The sequence below is a fragment of the Rhinolophus ferrumequinum genome, chromosome 14 (assembly GCF_004115265.2).
Source record: "Rhinolophus ferrumequinum isolate MPI-CBG mRhiFer1 chromosome 14, mRhiFer1_v1.p, whole genome shotgun sequence".
NCBI classification, from domain to species: Eukaryota; Metazoa; Chordata; class Mammalia; order Chiroptera; family Rhinolophidae; genus Rhinolophus; species Rhinolophus ferrumequinum.
The window spans coordinates 55139275-55156401 of NC_046297.1; positions in this window are offsets into that span (position 1 = coordinate 55139275).

The window sequence follows — 17127 nt, forward strand, 5'->3', positions numbered from 1 at the left end:
CTACAGTAATCAAGACAGTGGTATAAGGAAAGACAAATACATTATAAAATAGAAGTGAAAATTTAGAAAATAAACCTATACTTATATGATCAATTGATATTTGACAAAGGCGCCAAGCTAATTCAACAGAGAAAGACTAAACTTGTCAACAAATCGTGTTGGCAGCTATGTACACAAAACAAAACGAAATGAAACGAAAAAAATCTAATTTGAAATGAATGAGAAAACTAACATAAAACCTAAAATACATAGGAAAACATCTTACTAATAGTGGAGATAAGCAAAAAATCCAGTCACAGAAACAGCAAAAACTAAGATAAAAACTATAAACATTTTTAAATGGATCAATTTGATTTTCTTCGATAGGCACTCACATTGCTGTTATTCTCTGAAAATAAGTAATCAGTTTTTCTTTCTATGCTTAATTTATAGAAACTTGTATAACTGAATGTTGACCAGGACTTTTTGTATTGTCCAGAATTGTAGTTAAATACCGAACCTGGGGGAAAAGGCTGTAAGTATCCCCATTCTAAGGTCAGAGAGCTAGTTAGGGCCACTGACTTCTGAGCACATACCCTTCCTATCCAAGTCAATATAACATAAATACTGGGAGAACAGGAGAAGGGGTGAGTTCTATGGTGGCCAAGTGAGAGAGGCTCCAAGAGTCACTCAGGATGAATAGGAGTACCTGCAAGGAAGGGCACCAACATGCTGTTCCCTGAAAAGCCTGGCTCGTTGTGTGGCGCCCCAGAGTGGCGGGTGGAGAGACAGTTCTTGTAAGAGTACTCTGAGAAATTAGGGGTATAGCATATCACTGTCCTCAGAAGTTCTAATCCCACGATGGCAAATACGAGGATACTTCACACATGTCCCCTAAAATTGGGAGCCACCTTTAAATATAAAAATATATATAAAAACACCTACCTACCTCTTGTTTAGGCCCACTGGCTAGCCCTTTCCAGCTAAAGAGTGTAGTATAGTATAGTGTATGACATAGTGTAGCCTAAGATAAAACTAGAACAAACTGCAGACTATCTCAGCACGCTGTGGCTCTCAGAGGGAATAGGAAAATATCACACTGATTTCAGCGGAACTACTTGAAAAGATACTTGAAAGGGAAGGAGCTGTGGGACTATCCAGGCCCAGGGATTATTGGAATCCTCAACATGAAGAAAATATTGGAAACATACCTCTGGAGCAGCGAAAGGCACAGACAGCTGGTCCCTCTGAGTTGGAAGGGACTGGATTGGGCTAAAGAAGAAAGCCCCAACATAACCTCCACATAGAGTCTATGCAGACTACCTGAACATCATAGACCACCAGTGAGAGAAGAAAGGACATTTCCCCACCACTAATATAAGGACATTCCATGCAAAGACCTTTGCTATCCCTATCCTTTCTTCCTGCCACCAATATTGGAAAAGCTAATGAGCGCATCTTCTAAGAGGGAGAAGGATGAGGTGTAAAACACATACATTCCCTCCTCTTCCTCAAGCAGCCACACTATGGAGAGGAGAGCAGCACTGAGTTAAGTTGGAGATTTAAGGGGGAAAAAATGTTTTTAAATAAAGAGAACTGAGTATTAATTACCAGATGAGATTGTCTTGTAACCAAATAACTGAGACAAGTTTAAACTGGGACAACCTTTTCTAAGAGCTCGTTATCCAGAAGGATACAGGAGAGACATTAAAACCATTTCTTATTTATATTCCAATGAATAGATGCCTCAATAAACCTGCTACACCCTTCACTGTCATTTCATAGTAAAATATGTGTGGACCTTAAAATCAAATTATGATAAACTAAATTTGATATTATTTAAATTCAGAGTTAAGAACTTATAGGCTCAGACTTTTTTTAGTGTATATTAAATGAGAGTCTCCTCAAACCATCATTGGGTGAGCAATGTGAGTTATACAAATAATTATTTTTCTGGTGAGATATTTTAACAGCAGATTCTAAGAGTTAACTAAAAATTTTAGAAATGGTGACCTCTATTCATGTGTGTATCTCTGAATAAAACCCTACAAAAGTAACCTTAAAAAGATATTCATTGCAATAATTATACTTGAGGACTACATAAGGAATAATTTAGTTCCATGAAGGTTGGCCTTTTTGATTCTACTTTCAAGTGGAACCTTTTATTTAAACTAAAATCAATCAAACTCATCATAAATATTGAGATTGATTTTTGAAGCCACAAACCTAAATAGCAATCCTGCTACAGTTCTTGAAGAGTTGAAGTGTACTTTGCATTTCAATATATAAACTTACTGTGTATATAGCACTAAAATTACAATTGTCAAAGGGAAAAATGAAATATTTCATCTATTCTATGATGAATTTTACAATTAAATCTAAAGTTAAAATAGCTCCCAAATCTTAAATGCTATGGACACACTTCAGAAAGTAAGATTGACCAGACCTTGAGAGAGTTAAGTGAACTTTTCAATTGAAAATAAAAAGTTGATTTGTCCAGGCTCATTGTCAAGTGTGAAATGACCAACAGCTGTAAATTAGTGGATGAGCCTATGTTTTGTATACATAGATGAAATTAGGAGAGCTAGACTATGTCTGTTTCTATACACTTGGCAAAATATGCTTATGAAATCATATTAATAAAATCTTCCAGGAAAGCCTACCATCAAGTTTGTTTCTTTAATGGACAGAGACCCAAATATATCCTCTTCTTGAGGATCTCACTAGTATCTGTGGAGAAATTCTGACTTGAAATTATCTTCCACTAAATAGTTCTATAATTACTCTTCTATAGCATGTGTTAACACAATTTATATCTAGGAGACACCAAAACTGAATGAAACCTAAAAAAAAAAATCAAGTAAATCATGTGGATGGTTAGTCTTAGTGTTATGAGGACAGAAACTGAGGACTTTGGTGAGTGCTCAAAGTCCAACTTAACTCCAGAGTGAACAACTATGTGATTATTATTTATTTCTGAAGAATGAACTTTCTCATAAACACACTTAGATTACAAATGGTTCCCCACATGCAGTTGCCTAGTTGACTCATCTATTGTCCCCCACTCGCTTTCCAGTTTGTTACAGTACATTAGTTGCTATAATTACAGTTTTGATCCTTCTCCTGAACACGCACGGGGGGCGGGGCGGAGGGCGTGGGAAGTACACGTCATTGTATGCGGAACTAGTGAGAAAACTGGATTTGGTCTAACTATAAGTTTTGAAATAGTACCAATGGCAGCAAAAACTCCTATTATATGGAGGGCTAACGTATCTGAAATCACAGTTTTTATTTCTCTCATCTATAGCCTTATTTTCTGCCAAAGACAGTACAAAACAAGACATTACAAAAAAAGAGCCCATTTTCATTCCAAATCCAAACTTTTCCAAAAGTGTGTCTCAATAAAAGTATTAGAATTCTAAAGTACACTTCTTTTGTTCCCTTGACTGAAAAATAGTTTTTCTTCCTCAGATAAGGCTATCATAAAGGAGCAAGGCTAGAACTGTAAGTGAAGGATGTGGGGATATGCTAGTCGTTCAGGTCAGCCATATTGATCCTGGATATCAAAGTGTTGACAGATGTTCTCTCAAGAACACCTTCACATCCAAATGAAATGTGAAATCTAACATAGGCCTTACACACCAGCAAAGCCAGTCTAATGACCTGCATTTAGTAGCACTTCAAGCTTTAGGTGAATTTCAAGCATGGTTATTATTCATATCCTTGTATAACATAATATTTGCTTCTCAAATTACTGGCGTTTTTTAACACTCTCTTTTTTTATATGGGTTTATGGTTTGTTTCATCAATAACATTGTGTATGTTTTTTTTCCTCTTTTCTATATTTCAGCACAGTTCTAAGAAAATAGTAGGTCCTTGTTAGGTTGGTTTTTTTTTTTTTTTTTTTTTAAGTTGAATGTCCAGGTTTGGAACAAAATGAAGTAAATAGTGAAGTGTTGAGTTATAATATTTCAATAGGTCAACTGATGAGATATATAGTATAGCAATTGTCCAAAGGTAGGATATAAATAAGTAAATATAAGGTGTTGCCAATTTTTCTTCTTTCTTTACAACCTTACTGTAATACTTACATTCATGGCTTATTTTTAAGTACATACTACAGGGTGGCATGACCCAGATTAATGTAGTTCTGGATTTCTGAACCACAATATTAGTTGCCATGTGGTTTGGGGAGTAAAGAATGGCTCCATTGATGAAAATCTGTAGGAACTTAGATTACTACCAAAATTTTTTATAGATTGTATTAACTTAAGAATCTGTTAGGGAAAACCAACAACGAGAAAGCGTTATTCTTCTTAGAATTAATTAAATCAGAAAAATTTGCTCAGTGATGTAGTTTCAGAACGGTGGTTATGTGACAATCTAGCAGATACATACACCTCAAATTTTATACATTTTTTTTAATAAAGCTTTCATAAAGAAGAGACTGCCTTTCATTTTGCCTCTTACGAACTAGACTGGAAGAAAGGTAGAATAGCAGGGTAAATCAAAGTCTGCTCATTTATAAATCAGGCTTTAATGTACCGGGGTACCAAAAAAATGTATACACATTTTAAGAGATATTATCTATGTATTACTTTTCAAAGTTGAATTGAATTATGTAGCAATGTGTAGCATGACATTCGCTCAAAAGATGGCATTAATCAAATGAATGCTAGCATCATTCATTGTATTACAATTTTAACACGGTTTTTTTCCTTAAAATGTGTATACATTTTTTTTGGGGGGCACCCTCTGTATTTCCTTTGTTTTGAGTAAATTTGCTAATCCCTATTGTGATGGATATTACCAAACCTGGTGAATCATCATTACACAGTGACCTTGGCTTAGGGATCCAAAAGAGGCAGCATTTAAAGAATAAGCCACATTCTGCAAATCATTGGGTTTTTTTAGGGCGGTTTTCTTAAGAAAAGCAACATTGATATCTTTTTCTTCCTACAAGAAGATGCAAAAAGAGAATCTACTTCAACAAACATTTATTTCAATAGGAAAAGTCCTGCACTGAGGTCTGGTTTAGAATACAAATGAAAATATTGTCAAGATACCCAGAACAAACCTATTTATTTTATTAGTAGACCAGCAGCTAAGAATGAAACACTTATCACACTCCTGCTAACATCTTATTTTAAAATTTGTTTGAGTGGTTTTTTTTCCTTCCCACGGAATAATGTGTAGTAATTAAAGCCAGCAAGTCTCTGATTAGTATGAAAATGTTACTCAGTGATTAAATTAAGAGTAATAATGCCTTCCGTGCACATAGCTGGCTCAAACCTGTAGGATCCTTAAGAGGTTTCTTGTGTGTAGAACAAGGACTTCATCAGTATATGGACTAGGAAAGGGATGCTGAGAAGAGGGGACCTTTTGAAATGGTGAAGACAGTTTGCTTACTTGTGAAATTGGCAGGTCACAAGTCACTCCGAAAAAAAAAACAACTGGCAGATCTGGCAATAACAGCGATCAGACTCAGGATCTGCCTGGCAAGGAAGCTATTCAACCCCATTCTTTTACCATTTTACTTAATAATTAAACTAAATGCAACCAGTCAACTGCTGGCCCAAAGTTTCCAGCCATCGTCTCAGCCTCTCCCATTGCCATATTACTTATTCTTGTTGCCCTTCTGAAACCATTTAGGAACCAGCATATCTAGTGGGCTTGGATGACCATGGAAAGTCTGTTGAATCTGATGGTCTGTTCTTTGGTCAACTGCTGATAATCTTTCAAATTCTCATAAATCAAATACTCAAGAGCAAGGCACTAGGTTAGAAAGACATCCTACACATTCTCCTCTGGGACAATTAAGTCATTTCCCCATCACACTTTCATAGTATCATACACCTTTCCTTTTAGCTCATTTAATAGTTATAATTTTACATGTATCTGTATAGTTCTTTCACACTTGCATAGCACTGTTGCCTAGCACACATAAGAGGTCGGATAATTAAGTTAGCAAACTTGTAACAAAGTTGCTAACCTCTTTTGATATCAGAGGGATTATTCATTATTAATTTGTACCAACTGGACTAACAGTTAACCAAGTTTACTATTTGGAAGTGCCAAAAAGGCTGCGTGAAAAAGTTAGACGACCTGAACTTTTCTCCAATCATTCATGGCTTTTGCATCACGACAATGTACCAGCTCACAAGGCATTGTCTGTGAGGGAGTTTTTAGCCAGTAACCAAATAACTGTATTGGGACACCCTCCCTACTTATCTGCTCTGGCCCCCAATGACTTCTTTCTTTACCTCAAGATAAAGGAAATGTTGAAAGGAAGACATTTGGATGATATTCAGAACATTAAAGATAATACGATGACAGTTCTGATGGCCATTCCAGAAAAAGAGTTCCAAAATTGCTTTGAAGGGTGGACTCGGGACTGGCATCGGTGCATAGCCTCCCAAGGGGAATATTTCACAGGTGACCATAGTGATATTCAGCAATGAAATAAGTAGCATTTTTTTTTCTAGGATGAGTTCACAAACTTAATTGTCAATTGCATAGCACAGTATCTGGCACATTACAGGTATATGATACTCTTGAATAAATGAATGAATGGATAAACAAGTAGATCATTTTTAGCACAGAAATATTCTACCAAATTTTAAGGCATATAAAATTTAAGGGTGTTCACTTTGTCAAGAATAGTATAAAATTAAACTAGCCCAGATTATGTTTACCTCTGCACATCAATGAGGCTTTCATTTTCCTTTGCATTGTGCTTGACCTAAAAGTTTGCAAAGCAAATTGATTGTGTGAAAGAGTTTCCAGGAAACGTAAACAATATTTCAGGGAATGTTCAACTCACTAAGGTCAAAATCTTTTCAAATTACTTGGAAGGCATCACATTGAATTTAAATATGATGCTATTCACTGCACTATAATCTAATTCATAAATCTGTAGGTTATTTCAAGATAACCCTTCCACAGCAGTTGCCTCTAGTCATTTTGTGGTAGTAAGTTGCATTTCCAGAAGCGCCTTTCACTGAATTCAGAGAGCCTTTTCTCCAGTTGGTCTGAGTTAGGGAAGTTTTAATGCATGTTTATTTAGGTATGTGAAAGTAACTCTCAAAGACGGAGGAATAAGAACGAATAATCATGGTCCACTGATCTATACAATCTGGGTCAAATGAATTCAAAGTCCTACATTGGGGGTCTCTGTAAAAGATTATATTAAAAATGAACCTGGACCTAGAATGATCCAATCAAGAAATTTTTCTATAAATCAGAGCTGTATTATTCAGAGTGTAGTCCATCATCTGGAAAGTTTTTAGAAATTTCTGTGTGATAACCCAGATCTCTTGACTCAGAAGGTCCGTATAGGCTTTGGAATCTATATTGGAACAGCTTCTAAGTGCTGGAGTTTAAAAACTGCTAGACTAAAGCATTGGTTTCCAATGTGGTGTGTCCTTACTGAGGGATACGTACAAACAAATAAATAAACAAAAAAAAAGACACATACATATGATATATCATATCATGTGTATATATATATATATCATATACATATATATGTATATAATTTAAAGCAGTTTCCAGTTTCTATTTTTGTAAATGCTTTACAGTATTTTTCATATAGCAGTACATGTATATAACATAAAAATAAATGTCCATTATAGGATATTTAGTATTTTTACTTATGGAGTAGGCAATCAAAAAAATTTGGAGACTCTAGATCCAGAGAATAATAAGTATCTAATCAAGCTTTCTGAATAAAATCCCTGTGTCTGTATAAAAATACTTTCAAATGGGTCCTGTTCCCAGCAAAAGAAAATACAGGAAACATGCCAGGAGTTTAGCATGGATGATTAGGATTTTATAGCTTTATCTTTAAAAATAAAATGAACACTATTCAAGAAGTATACCTTAAGCATGTTCTTGTATGGAAAGTGCAAGAAAGATTTTAAAAGGCAAGCTACTGGCGGAAGTGACTCTTTTCAATCTAAATGGAGTCAGGTAGTTGAGAAGAATAAAGAATTAGGCCATCTGGGGTGCGGGGGAATCAAATAATGGAAGCAAAAAAGGGTTTAGGTTCTGCCTGTCTAATGTCTAGGAACAATTAGATTGGGGAGCTGCAGGGAAATTTAAAAATGTAAAGTAGATGGAACAAGGCTGTAAGCATCAGATTTAGCAGTTTGGGGTGCAGTCCCCATAACAAAGGATCCCACACTTTCTCCCCCATCATTGGGTGAAATTGACTTCAGATGTTCCACATGTAGCTAGAGTAGGTGGGTTGGAAGCCTAGGGAAAAATGTCTTGAGACATGACAGGGTACGATCTTCCCTTTGTTTTTTGTTTGTTTGGTTGGTTGGTTTTTGTTTTTGTTTTTGTTTTGTTTTTTTTGCCTGTCTTGGGTTATACTCTGACTTCGATTTAAGAGAAAAATAAATAAATAAAAAGGGAACTGTAATTGAATTAGGAACAAGTTCCAAACTGCACAGTTCTTCACGTGAGACCAAAGAAGATTTGGTTTGATCTTAGAGTAACCAGATGCCTCATTTTTAACAGATTCTCCTGACTTAGGACACACATACCCTTGTCCAGTCTTTAAAAAAAAAAAAAAAAAAAAATTCTATGTAACAAAATGAAGGGGGGAAAAGTGGGTAAAACCAACAAATACTTCCCCTTTTCCAAGTGCGGAAACAGAAATAGTCCCTTCCCTAGTTCAAATGTAAGTTTGCTTGCATTGATTTGTCATAGAGCAGAGTGGAAGACAGAATGCTGAAAATGAGCACAGAAAGACTAGGAGACAAGTCAAATTTGCAAATTTGCATAATTTCTATTATTTTGTAAAGCAGAGAAAAAATTCTGCCAGTTATTGGAATGCTGAGAATTATATGAACATTTTATATTTAATTGATATTTAGTTGATATTTACTTGGACTCACTTTTTGTCAGGTTTTAAGGCGGCACTATTTACATGGGCCTTTCCTTCTTTATAGTATAAGGCTGGGTAATTTTTTACTACAGAGACCTTAGTTCTTGTGAATGTTTATCCAAATGCAGTATTACAACCATTATTTTATTTTATCTTTTGTATGGCATTGTGTTCATTTCAAGATTATATAACAGTAAAAAAATAAAAATAAAAAATAAATCCTTCTTGAATAGCAAGGTGTTCCTGACTTTATATTGTGTATTTGGCCACCTTATCTCTTATCACAAGTTGATCTTAAAAGTTCCAAACAATAAGTCACTTCCAAAAGAATTCCTTTTTAAAAAATGAGCCTTTTATCTTTTATTCTCTCTCTCTCTCTCTCTCTCTCTCTCTCTCAGCCAAGGTAATAAACACAAGGCTCCAGCAGTAAGAGAACATTTTTGTCAATCTCCAAGAATGATAGACCAGCAAAAAAAAAAAAAAAAAAAAAAAGACAGTGAAATGCGCCCAGAACTCTACAGAAACAGAAGTGGACAAGACAAAAAGAAAGTATCCCCATCCTTTCTTTTTGTACTTTAAAAGTTTTTCCAGTAAACATGCTGCAAGCCAGGGGGTCACAGGTTCTTTTATTAGCAACTGCCAAAAACTTATCTTGAAGGCACAGTTGATCTCTCATGGTTGTGCGTGGTTTCAGAACCAGTGTTTCATGGGTGTGAAATCAGATGAAATATGTTTAGGAGGTTTTGACCCCAATATTCCCTTCTAAATTTTGCCATGACATTATGTGCTTGGATCTTTTACCATATTTGCTTAAGTAAATAAACTAAGATTAAGTACAGAGTTGACACTGACCATGCTATATTTGTATTCTGTCAAAATATCGCACATGGAGCTTAGCTTTGTGTGTTTGTGTGTGTGTGAGTGTGTATTCTTTTCTATACATAGGCTCATTTGCTGGTTTTCTAAGAGCAAACTTATGTAACTTGAAGTGGAACAGAGTTCTTGTCATTATTCAGTGAATTTCATCTGATGTACCAAATTCCATGACCAAGATTCACACATAAGCATGAACAATCCAAGCTATTGTCAGCGATTAGTCACCTTAAAAGACTGTTCCAATTTTAAATTGGAAAAGCTATCATTAAGATTCACAACCTCAAGATGTTTTACATGTGACTTCTAGTGCACAAAACTTCTAGTAGGTGCTTTAAAAATTCCTATAGTAGCTTCAACCACGTTAACTTCATAGTTTTTGCCACTACAATCTATTCCATATTATCATTCAGGTGCATCCAATGGGACGTCGGTAGTGGATTCTTTTCAGAGAATTATATTTTTGTAGCCTCATAGGCATTTTTACATGAGGCTAGCTAGTGACTTTGCATATGATGGTCAAATGTTTAGTTTGCAATACATCATGCTCATATATAGAGTGGAATGCACAGAATTGCTTCAAACTCAATGTTCATTTGCCAATTCTCATAAAGCCCTTAGATCTTAAGTACATATTATTAGTCTGCTGAAACGGATGTGACATTAGGGCAAGACATATGGGCAAGATATTTGGTGTAAGTCTTTAATAAACTGTGACAGGACAAATTTTCACAAGCCAAGTAGAGGCAGAGGATTGCAAATCCTTAATTGGATGACTATTAAAAACAAAAACACACCACTCTTGTTTTATAAAGAATACAAAATTGAGCAAATACTGAATCACAGATTAGCACTCTGTTCATGAAGACTGTTATCAGCACCGAAGGGGCTTTGGGTAAACCACTTCCTCTCTTCTCTGTCTTTATAGAACAGAATAATTAATTGCTTGCTTACTTTCCACTTCACGTTGTGATGTACAAATCTGGCCTAGTGGTGTCATGTCTTGTGAATATGAATGTAGCTGGAAAAGTTAACAGGGACACAGAAATCAGCCCTTCTTTCTATTCTACTTTTATCTAGATTTAGCTCCGACAGCTTCACCGTGAATTTGATTTCCTTTACACCACTCAAGCAAATTTAAAAGATATTGTTAGCTAACTAACATAAGGTTCATTTTTGGAAAGATTAAAAAATACACATACATGTAAGCAAATAAGTAACTAAGTAAATAAATAAAACATGAACTGCATCAATAAGCTATAAAGAATTTAATATTCTTTATTGGCATGTATCATTTCAGAATTTTTCTCTCACTCAACAGCCTTTAAAAATAGTTGCCAATTTTCCATTGTATAGATGTGTCACAAGTTATTGCACTAATCTTCTCTTTTAACATTTAGGTTATTTGCAGTTTCTACTGTTAAAATCAACATGCAAAAAATCATGCAAAGAACAAGTTTATGAGACAACTGTTGTAAACATTCTTAAATACCAATTAAGATAAATTCAACAGAAAGGAAGTATTGTTAGCATATTGTACCTTTCCTCCAAAAAGTTTGTACCAATTCACCATTGAACAGTGGTGTCTGGGGGTGTCCAATTTCTGGACCCCACCAATACTAATTAATAGTAATAAAAAAAAGAAAGTAAACAAACACCCATTATCTTAAGCCATTTCTTTCACTCACAAGAAAATTATATGGGACATTTTTCAGGTTGGCCTGGTGCTGGCTAACTAAGAATAAAATTGTGGAAACAGACATTCTCATAAGCTGGTAGAATCAGGAACACGGGAAGTTAGAGTCAACACCAGGGAAAATATGTGGTCTCTGTTTTGGGTTCAAAGAGGAAGACCTCAGGGAGTCAACAAGGAAAGTTTAGATTTCAACAAAGACAATGGCGTTGGCTCCTAGGAAAATTGCTCTTTTCAACCATTACTAATAAGCATGAGGAAAAACTAAACTTTCCACAAGTCCCTTCCCCTCAAATATCAAATAATAATAATGATAGCTAAATGATAAGTAGCCGATGAATTGTTAGATGGATGGATGTGTAAGCCAAATGTCTGCCACCTGTGTTTTCCCAAGTCATCTACCTTTAGGGGGTCACTCTTTTCTTTACTCTTCACATAGTAAGACTTGCATTCCTATCCCACGTACTGTAAAAAATTCCAAGGTCACATCCCTTTCTCAGAGAATTATTAGGGGGTCATAGTTCTCTCTGTCATCTACTGTTTTTCTAAAATTTTGGCGCTTTGTCTCAGTGTCTATAATTTCTATTATAATTCCTATTATGTGCCATTTCACCCCATCTTTCTGTGCAAAATGACACAATACTTAGGCTTCTACAGGAAGCTTGGTGTAAAAGGAAAAGCACAGCTCACTAGAGGAAACAGACTAGTGTTAATATTATCACTGACCTAAATATGTATCCATTAACCTTTACTATGTTTTGTATTTTTCACTGGGTGAGTAGGTGATACTGAGCTACGTCTGGAGGGATACGTAAATGTTAGCAGAGATTTGGCGAAATGGAATTTTAGTCAGAAGTGTTTCTGCCACGAGAGGCCACACCATGGCAAGAGAGCCAGTGAAAGTAGCCATGTTTGGGGGCAATGGTACAAAAAAGGCTGGGGTATTGGCAAGGAAAGCACATGAAACACTATGGGTGCCATGCCAACTATTTGGAAAGAAAGATGCTGCCACTAGAATCTCGCTAGACGTAAGATGATTCACAAGGAAGCCATTGTCATAACCCCAGCAAGAAATAATCAAATCTTCAACTGGAACTCCAACAATGAGGGTGTGGAGATCAGCTTGAGAGGGATTTGAGACGAATTAATGGTCCCTGATCCTGTCATAGAGACATATGAAGCATTATAAAAAAAAATTGTTGTGTAACATTTAGGGTTGATGCCTTCAGAAATAGCTAGCAAATTGCAAGTTTTCCTCGTATAAGACAGATTTTTGCATTTAAAATATTTATTTAGAACAATGATCAAGAAAGTAGGCTCTTCTTCCTTATATGTCTGTTCATATATATGATGAACTTTGAGAAAATCAAAATAATTCCTTCTGGCATTTTTTTGTTTTGTTTTGTTTCCCTCCCCCCCGCCCCCCCACGCCGTATTTGTGCCTTTTAAACTGAATCCAGATCTAACAATTTCAGGCTATTCTGTAAGAGAGAAAGCATAAAAGCATTTTGCCAAAGCCACCCAGAGTATACATTTTTGGGGAGATCTACCATTAAAGCAGGCAAGAGAGAAAAATCGGAGAGCAATGCTTTTAAGAAAATGAGAGACAAGAAGCAGATCAAACATGGTGGGTTGAGGTTAGTGCTGTCAGCTCCTTCAAATACTTGACTTGCATCAGAAAGATCTTAGTCCAGACTGGAAGGCGGAACCAGATTCTAAATTTGGAAACCTAGCAGGAAATTATTATAGTTCTGTGATTAATGTATGCAAAAATGGAATCATACCAACACATAGAATTGACTGGAAACTGACTTTGTAAGGCTTTGAAGTTTCTCACATTAGTTTTCAGGTTCTCCGACCCTCTCGTCTGGTGGACCTGAGTCCGGCAGACATCACCTGTACATAGACTTTGCTCAGGAATTGCTTCTTTTCTTCAGCTGGTATGTGGTTTCCTGCCCTTTATTTAATGTTTCCAAGGTGTTGTTTCCAAATGGATGAAACACAATTTCCTGAGCTTGAATGTGAACAAAACTGAAGCTGCATTAACTAGTCCTATCGGCTGTAGCTGGGGGCCTTAAACACTTATAATCTTGATCTTGGCTCTCATTGTATTAAATTAGTGCCTGTGATTAGCAACCTGAGAACATTGTTGCATTTTGGCTGTCTTTTGAATCCCAGTGTAAATCTATCATTAGAGCTCATAGATTTCAGGCTTTTGATGCAGGGACAAGAACACACAAAAGCTTCTAACAACTACTGGAAAAGTGAAACAGTGGCTCCCAGCCATGGTTCTTTTGCATTTCTGCTACGGGAATGTGTTCCACCTTTACCTTTCAGTTTTTATGCTCCAAGGTGTATTTGCAGTACTCCAGAAAGAAGAACATCTTGCTACTCAACTCTTAGTTATCAGTTTTATATTGTATGCAAATACTCTGAGGACAATCCTTTATATTTATGCAGCACAAAAGTATCTTAAGGAGTTGTTCAGAATTTTTCTTTTGCAGATCTTTTACATTTTATGTTCACTCTATGTGTTTTTCTATTTCCCGTCATAGGGATATTCTTCAAACCTCTTAAGAGTTTTAGTATCTGGTCTCTTGAAAAACACATTACTAGAATTTCACTGAAAGGAAACTCTATAATTAGATTGCCATATAACCTTAGCTAAACTACTCAATACTCTTTTGAAATAAGATGGTATTGTTGTTACAATAGTATTTGTTATGGATACATACATAAAGATAGATGGGCCACATTAGCACATGGTACCACACGTGTGGTATTTGTTCACACAGTCTGGAATGAAATGACCTGGTCTGGTGCCTGAGACTTAGGGAAAGTCTGGAATGATAGCACTGGTGGTGGAAGACATATTTAAACCCTCTTCCTTCTCCTTCCTTCACTTTCAATTCTTCTCTTTTCCCATCTCCTGCCAGATTCTTGAATATTCCATTCATGTGAGGAAACTAGACAGTGAGGGTACTACTAAAGTTTCTTAAATAATTGCTATTTTTCTCCATCACTAATTTGCAAAGCTTTCTGCAATACCTTAGCACTGCTTTACAGCTGCCAAACACATTCAAAGAATAGTTCCTATGTTTGCACCTGCTGAATAATCTGAGTCCTTAAAACCTTGAAATTCTGTTTCTCAACAATCCAATTTAATAATATTAACTCTGAGTCAGATCTTATGTTAAGTAGTTGCTGAAGAGATATAATAAACAAGATACGACTTTTCATCTTGACTTTCCTCAACATACACATGTACTATCTGTATGATGGTCTCAGATTTGTGGAACGGAATCATTAAAAGGACAAGTACCTACAGCCTAACATCTCCGCTCTGACTTCAAGGAACAGGCAGCATTGCTTGTTTTTAGAACAAAAGGTAGAAAAACAGAACTGGAAAAAGCAGGAAGGCTTGAAATATCTGCATGAGAAGAAACAGAGTACTTTGAAGAGAAACAAATAGATATCAAACACGAGGCAGAGAGGGAAGGAGAGGGAGAAAGGGAAGGAGAGAGTGAGAGTAAGAGGGAGAAAAAAAGAGGGAGAGGGAAGTGGTGGGGGAGAGATTAAGAAGAGCAGTTTGGGGAAACTTTGGGGACAGAGACATGCCGCCCTAAGGGAGACTAATGAATAAAAAGGATTTTAAGATCTGTTGCTTTGCATCATGCAGTATAAGATTAAAATTGCCTGCAATAGTAAGATTTTATTTACTCTGAATGCAGTGATGTGCTGAGGATTGCTCATGGAGTTGCCAATTATATAGACTTTGACCTTGCTTTTGCATTGCCTTTGAATTGTTTGCTAATTATTTTGAGCAGATCTGTTTACTTTTGCTAAATAAATTTTAAATCACACAAGTATTAAACTTTTCTTACTTTTGATATAGAGCCAGGTTCGATTTGGTTATCCATAATATCCTATCCACCATTCCTTCTCATGTGTATATGTGTGAGTGTGTATATGTGTGTGTATCTCACTTTCTCACTTTTCCTTTTCCCAGCCTTATATTATATTATATTATATTATATTATATTATATTATATTATATTATATTATATTATAAAGACCCAGTCTTATATTAATTTTATTATTACCGTTAAATTAAGACTGGGTCTTATATTAATTTTTGTTCCAAAAGATGAATTAGAGCTGATTGTCTGGCTAGGTCTTATTTTCAGGGAAACACGGTAGACCATGCTCTAACCAACTGGCCTCCCCCCTCGCTCTCCTTTTAGTCATGTGAGTTGCCCCATATCCTCTCAGTGAGTTCCCTTCTTACTCCCCAGAAATTTTTCAGAAACTATGCTCACTAGTGGAGCTGGGTCGTCTATATAAATCCTCATAAAACCCCTATTAGAGGAGTATGATGAGTCTAATAGTGAAAATAAAGAAATTTGGGCTTCTTCAAAGTTCATTATTTTTATAAAGGTCGCTGGTTAGTAATAGACGAATTCTAATAACACATACTCTTTCTAGGTAAAATCATTGAATTAAAATTCACAAATATAGACCACATCGGATTGTAAAGAACAAATTCATCATAAGTGCAGAGTTTTGCTTTGTTTTGTTTAACAATGTCTCTTCTTTCTTCTCCCCACACTCCCTCATAATGATTTCTACAAAAGGTTAATATGTCTCAGGGTACCTCTTAGTCTGCCAATGGAACACATTTTTTCCCCTAAAAGTTCTAATATAAGCAGAAATGCATGAGGGAGAGAGAAAGAGAAAGGGAGGGATTTAGCTCTAATGATTCATGCGTTGGTCAATACCAATTTTTGTTTAGGAACAAAAGGGAGGAAGAAGATAATGTCTCAACTGCATTCTTGTCTCTGGTTTCTACAAGCTCATCTCTTTCCCAATTCATCTTCATCATCTCCTGATCAAGAACTTTCAGTGTCTTCCTTTTCTTTTAAACTTTCCTGTCTGGCTTTTTTTTTTTTTTTTAATGACACAGTTCCATAAGCCATGTTAGACAGTACTGTGACTTTAACAGACATGGCCTCTACTCTGGCAGATAGCTCTCTTCCTTTCCTCTACTTGCCTTCCCCCACATATGATGTTCAGTCTCTCATCTATTATTTTTCATTTTTTGCTGAATCTGTTCCTTTTACTTGAAAGTCTATTTTAATACTCTCTATGTTGCATTAAGGTTTCCAGCAATTAGATCATTCTTTACACATCTCTTTCTTGAACTTTAATTGTATCCCTGGTCAGCACAATTTATCCATCATTTTTTTCTCTAATTGTCGCAAGTTCATTAATCTTGTCTCTTCAAGAACAATGTGGTATCTGTATAGTGAACTGATGAATAAAAAGACAGATAAGAAGCCATTAATCAATAATTTTTTAGACAAGATTAGGTAATGAGCTATAAAGAAGTTATTAAATGGATGAATTTTACCCCATTCATTTGAAAAAAATAAAGGCTAACTAAAAATCCTGTAGACTACGATATGTTTTTAAGGTTTTTCAGATTGAATAGGGTGGCAAAGTGAACAAGATAATTCTCTTTCATGGGTTAAAGGCTCCTGAATTATCTGATGCTTAGAGCATCTTCATGATATCGCCAGGTAGTAGTGCTTATTAACTCAGTTTTGCCTTCCAGACAACTCAAGGAAGCTAAATAACTCACTCAAGATCAAATGGCTGATACAGTGTTGGGAACTAATGCAAGTCTGTT